We start from the raw sequence: 6,589 nt of genomic DNA, 5'->3' as shown, positions 1-6,589 counted from the left end.
ACTGCATTTCTAACAAGCTCCCTCGTATTGCTGATGAGGTTGGCTTACCAGCCACTCTCTGGTCCAAGAACTGAGAGGTCAGGGCGAGCTCTCCAGGGCTTATAGGAAATAGATGGTGCCCAGGGGGCATCTACATTAACTCCTTCTACATCCAGCATGGGTCTCATTTCTCCCTTCAAGTTAGAAGGCATATATTGGGTTTTTGGAAAAGTCATGATGCATTCTTGCAACGAAAAACAGAAAAAATACATCATGACTCTTCCGACAACCCAATGGTATATTAATCCCATTGTCCCTTACTAGAGGTTCATAGCTTATAGACGAGTGCACAGGCTAAAGACTCAGAGTTCCTTTGTTAAATTCCTGGCTTTAGCTGTGTGAACTTGAGCAAGTCCCTTAACCTCTCTGTGCCTCCCATATGTGAGTTTCTATCACAAGAATAGGGAAAATAATGTTTTATAATGTGGTCTGAAGCTTTGGAAGTACTTTGTAAATGTTAGCTATTATATTTATTAGTCAAATAGGTTTGGTTGAGCTGCAAGGCATATTTTTTATTATATATATATATATATATATATATATATATATATATATATATATATATATATATACAGACACAGTCATACACTCTGTGCTAAGAACTAGGCAACACAGATATGATCAAGACACAGCCCCTGACCTTGAAGGACTCGCAGGCAGAATTGCAGATGTCTGGCATTGGTATAGGTCTTTGGCAATGACAGATTATGTACTTTGTTTAATAAATAAGAAAGATGTTTCATGATATTAGATGGTACATTTCTATGAAAATCTATGCTTCTCTTTTACCCTGTTCAGTATTTTTGTTGACATTACAGGACAACACTGCTTGTAGCTTAAGTAGTAAGATAAGGTACCCACATATGCAGCTGGAAGATATGTCCCTGGGCTCACTTTCTGCACAGAATCATACTCAAGGAAAGACAGTCCAGTAACAAACATTATTAAAAGCAAATTTATATTTTTACTGGCTTCTCTTAAAGAGTGTCCCAGTAGATGCAATTTATAACTCAAAGCAGTGCTTCTCTCAATTCCCTTTCTCATGCTCATCTTCCTACCAAATCTTTACCTGAAATCAAGCCTGTGATTCTTTCCTGCCTTTCCCTCCCAGTTTCCCACTCATGAAGCAGGCTGCAACCATGCCTCGCTCATCTGCCCATCCCCTCGCTCATAAGCTGTTTCTTCTGACTTCCTCTTCCTCCCGTCTGGGTGTTCCACAGGCCCCACTTCCGTTCCGAAGGCCTGTGCTCCTGGCCTTCTCCACATCTTGCCACTTGCTGAAAGAGGAAATGTGGCTCTAGCTCTCATTGCTTCTGGGTAGAAATCTGTCCAGGTCTCAGATTACAAAGGAGAGTTCATCAACTGTCCCTGAAAGCAAAAATCCTTCCTCCATAGAAAGGAGCTTGGGGGGTGCAGTGGACAGAATTCTAAGATGTCCCTAGGATTCCTACCTCCTAGGGTACATGCCCTGCATAATGCCTGGGACTGTAAGAATGCTGGATTTTACTTTTAAGATTAGGCCACGCTATGTGCAGGTGAACTTTAAGAAAGGGAGATCATTGCTCTTCCCTTCTGCCATCATGGCTGAAGCGCCAGCGGCCAAAACGAAGTTCAACTCCCTTGGGACTTCTGACCAGAGCAAGAACCATAAAAGGCATTTCCACGCACCTTCCCACATTTGCAGGAAGGTCATGTTTTCTCCTCTTTCCAAAGAGCTGAGACAGAAGTACAGTGTTCGATCCATGCCCATCAGAGAGGATAACGAAGTTCGGGTTGTCCGAGGACACTACAAAGGGCAGCAAATTGGCAAAGTTGCCCAGGTTTACAGGAAGAAGTACCTCATTTACACTGAATGAGTGCAGCGGGAGAAGGCTAACGGCACAACAGTTCATGTGGGCATTCACCCCAGCAAGCTGGTTATCACAAGACCAAAGCTGGACGAAGACCACCAAAAGATCCTTGCACAGGAAGCCAAACCTCGCCAAGCAGGAAAGGAAAAGGGCATATAAAAGCAAGAAACAATTGAAAAGATGCAGGAAGACAGTAATCTTACATGCAGCTTTCATTAACACACTGTTAAAATGAAAAGAAAGAACGGGAGGGAGACCACTGCTTTGCCAAGTGGCTTTATGGTCGTCAGTAAGGGTTCTCCAAGCAGCGATTATTGTTCATTGAAAACAAGGGAAGATCATTCAAGGGGAGCTCGACCTGCCAAGCGAGCACTTTAAAAGCACAGGGATGTCATGAATGTGACACTGGCAAAGGCTACGGACAGACTCATTAGTCAGCGCGACAAAATGCAGAACCCAAAAGTAGATCCTTGTATAGATGATAATTTAATATTTGACTAGAGTGGTGATTTTCCCCAAAGAAAAAGGGTGGGTAATTTAACACATGGTGCTGACACTACTAACTATCCAAGCGGAAGAAAGTAAAATTGGATCCCTCTCTTGAACCATTAAAAGAAACCCTTTAGATATGTTACACAACGATTGTAGTGGTAATAATTGCTTTACAGTGTAAGAGACTGTACAATCTAAGGCAGGGTTAATCAAGGTTGGAAACCCAGAAGTTATTAAAAATATGTAGATATATTTAAGCCTTTAAAATTAAAACCATAATAAAACCAAAGATAAGTTGAAAAAAATGGTTATATAATGATACTTCAGTGATTAATATCTATAATTTAAAAATAAGCTCTAAGAAGTGAATAAGAAAAGATAAGTAACCCAAAGAAAAAAATGAGTAAAAAATATGAATAGGTAATTTAAATAAGTGCAAATAACCAAGAAACATATGAAAATGATAAGTTTCATATGAAAACGCATACAAAAGTTATAATACAATCACTTTCCACCAAACGGACTGGAACAAAATTTAAAACCCTTATGTTTAATTGCAAATAGGTATGTGGGGAGATACATACTTTCATGCATTGCTGATATAATAGGATTGCTATAACATTTTTAGAAACAAGTCATTGAATAACTATTAAAATTAGTATACAGGCAGACCTCGGAGATACTGCAGGTTCTGTCCCAGACCTCTGCAATAAAGTTAATATCACAATAAAGCAAGTCACATGAATTTTTTGGCTTCCCAGTTAATTTAAAAGATGTGTTTACAGTACAGTATAGTCTAACAAGTGTTTAATAGCATTATGTCTAGAAAACAATGCATATACCTTAATGAAGAATACTTTATTGCTAAAAAAAAATGCTAACCATCATATGAGCTTTTAGTGAGTCATAATCTTTTGCTGGTGGAGGGTCTTGCCTTCAATTTGCAAAAAACTAATGTCTTCAAAGCACAATAAAATGAAGCATAATAAAATGAGGGATGCCTGAATATAGATAGATAGATAGATATAGATATAGATATATAGTAAGTTTCAAATTATAATTGCAATTTTTTATATAATGTATAATGTGTATTTGTTTATATATATATATATTTTTAAAGAGATTTTTATTGGGGAATTGGGGGGATGGGAACAGCACTGGGGAATTGGGGGAAGGGGAACAGACAAGTTGCTGTCGTTTTTGTTCTTCAGTCTAGTTGTGGAGGACGTTGCTTCACTGGCCCAAGTTGGCACCATCATTGCGCTCTTCCCAGGTGAGGCACATCAGTCACCGGCTTCTGGACGGCCGCTCACTGCGGCTGCTGGCCGCTCACGCTGGCTGCTGGCTGCTGGCTACATACGGTAGCCCATGGCAACCCACTGCCACAGGGGCTGCAGCCTACGCCATCGCCGGCGACTCATGGCAGCCCAGCTCCAGGTTGAGCTGTTGTTCAGCATCTTAGCTGTAGAGGGCAGTGTCACTGGCCCTCATATGTGGGATCCGAACCGGGGCCCTCTGGTGTCCCAAACCAGTTCTTAACCATCGCGCCACTCAGCCGGCCCTATTTGTTTATATTTATAATGTACTTTATTTTAAAAATAAGCCACATGGCAAAGCAAACGAATGAATAAAAGCAGAGGGTTTTCTCCTATTCACTGAGGAAGAAGTGAGAGAGATGTGTTCCTGCTGACCTGGAAGAAACAACAACCATATTGTGAACCACCTATGGGGACCACGTGGCAAAGAATGTGGGTGACCTCTAGGAGCTAAAAGGAGCCCTTGACAAAGAAATGGGGACTGCAGTCCTACAACCATAAGGAGCTCATTTTGACCAACAACTTCAATGAGTTTGGAAGTGGAGTCTTTCCCTGGAGCGTTGAAAAAGGAGCAAAGCCTGCTGCTGACACCTTGATTTCAGCCTGGTGAGGCCCTGGGAAGAGACACCCTCCATGGCTGGACATCTGACCTAGAGAACTGTGCGCTAAGAAGTGGGGATTGTTTGAAACTTCTAAGTTTGCGGTAATGTCTCACTTAGTCACTAACCTTGGAAACTAACACAGAGGGTGGGTGAGGACAGATAAGATAGGAAAGCTCATACATGAATAATTTTTGTTTCTGTTCTGGATAAAAATATTACTGGCCGTGCAGTGAGAAGGCTAAGGGCTGAATGGAGCACTGATGGTAAGTGCTGCCAGAGCCCAGCCCAGGGGATCTGTGGCCTGGGGCAGTAAGAAATGCTCCACAGGAGAGGTGGTGGATGGTAGGACTTGGTAGCTGGAGAGAACAAGGGAAGCCCACAGAGGGGGTGATGTAAGGAAGAGAGTGTGGGCAGGAGTATGCCTGATGTGTTACGGGAAGAGCGAGGGAGCTGCTGGGGACCCTCCTGTCTCCCTGCTTCCTGTGCTGCAGCCAAACAATGCCCTGAACAGGTCATGTACTTTCACACCTCCAGGAATTTACATGTTACATGTGCCCCTTTCTCTGCCTGTCACTCCCCCTCTCCAGTCCCCACTTATCTTTCAAGACCCAGCCCAAAGCTCCTCCCCTGTACACGCAAGCCCTCCCTGCAGTTTCCCAGTCTCAGAAAAGTTCTTCCCAAACCCAAGGTCTTACAGCTCCTAAGTGCAAGCGGGGACGCCAGCAGCCTTGCTTATTCTACTGTTCCACATCCAGAGAAGAAAGGAAAGACACTCTGTGCTAGGTCAACAAACAACTTCAAATTCAATCCTTTCGCCGAATCCTCATTTCCAGATGGCGGGTTTTCTTAATGCGGGGCACACCCATACGCCGGCCAGGCTAGCAGCCCCAATTCCGTGGGTGCCTGTGGCTGTGGAATTCACACGCAGCTGGTGCTGGGAGTCGGTGCCCGAGGCCCCCACGGAGAACTGGAGGGCTCCGGGCTCTTCCCACAGGACTTGATCATGTTCTCAATTCCTCCTCCAGAAACGTGGGGCTAAAATAACCCCAGAGGCTGAGGCAGGAGTGAGTCAGAGCTGTGAGAGTGGAGCAGCCGTGCCGTGATACATCCCCCCTGAGCCCGAGCTGTTTATGCCAGAAGCTGTGAGCCTGAAAAATGAGCTATCCTGAGACAGGCTGGCAGCAGGCTCCCCTTCCTGGAGACAGCATGGTGGTGCTTGCTAGCAAGGGAACTCTCTGTGCCAGCAGAAAAGGAGAGGCGCACATCCATCCGTCTGTGCTGGGGAAGCCTGGTGACAAAGGAGGAGGAGCCTGGGCTGGCAGCCAGGGGACAGGAGGTTCGGTCCCAGCTTCACTGCTTCCCAGATTTGTCAGGCCAGGTGACCCCCTCCACCCCTCTGGGTCTCTGTTTTCTCAATTGCAAAATGGAAACGGAAGCCCACGTGATTTTCAAGCTTTCCTCTGGCCCTGGCATTCTTTCCGTTTTTCTGAGCAGCTCCCTACGTGCCAGGTCCCCAAGCTCACTCGCACCCTAGCCAGTGTGGGATGTGAAAGGAAGGCCAAATGGCCTGCGGCTGCTGTTGCTCAGGTGAACCAGGCTCAATCGGCCGGCACCCACTGGTTAGACACTTCAGCTGTGCCGGGCATCCGGGAAACGGCTGGGGATACAGAGGTGAAAGAGACAGCGTTCCTTCAACAACTCACGGTCCAGCAGATGAGGGTGTGGACAGAAGATGTGAACAACAAGAAGGTGATCAGCCACGCCCACCCCTTTGCTAAACCCTGGTTGAATGACACATGCTAGCAGCTCAGAATGAGGGATAGCCCACAACCATCCAAGTGGAAACGGGTTTCAGCTGGGAATTCAGTTCTAGCCTTAGATGTCCCCACCTCGGTCAAAAGTTTGATTGAGGAAGAGGTCAATATGAAATGATCAGAGAGACCAAAATTCATTTTCTTCCGATGACCCAACATTGTAACATCCATGTAATATTCTCCAGACAGAAAGAATAATTCATATTGTTTATCATCTCAAAATAATTCACACACAGTGATGGGGGCCACTCAACTGAGAAAACTTCTAATTCCAAGAGTAAAGGACTGAATAATTCCTAAGAGTTAAGATTCTGGTCCTGGGCCGGCCGAGTGGCACGATGGTTAAGAACTGGCTTGGGATGACAGAGGGCCCCGGTTCAGATCCCATATATGAGGGCCAGTGACACTGCCCTCCACAGCTAAGATGCTGAACAACAGCTCAACCTGGAGCTGGGTTGCTGGGAGTCACCGGCGAC

The 6,589-nt window shown here is 45.1% G+C and overlaps 1 pseudogene; it reads left to right on the top strand.

Moving 5' to 3' along the window:
- Nucleotides 1–1,619: 1,619 nt before the first annotated feature.
- On the top strand, nucleotides 1,620–2,108 carry LOC109382822 (60S ribosomal protein L26 pseudogene; annotated as a pseudogene).
- Nucleotides 2,109–6,589: the final 4,481 nt, after the last annotated feature.

Source organism: Hipposideros armiger, unplaced genomic scaffold, assembly GCF_001890085.2.
Source record: "Hipposideros armiger isolate ML-2016 unplaced genomic scaffold, ASM189008v1 scaffold_71, whole genome shotgun sequence".
NCBI lineage: Eukaryota > Metazoa > Chordata > Mammalia > Chiroptera > Hipposideridae > Hipposideros > Hipposideros armiger.
Note: the sequence above shows the minus strand (reverse complement) of the source record. Positions and strands in the feature narration are given on the sequence as shown.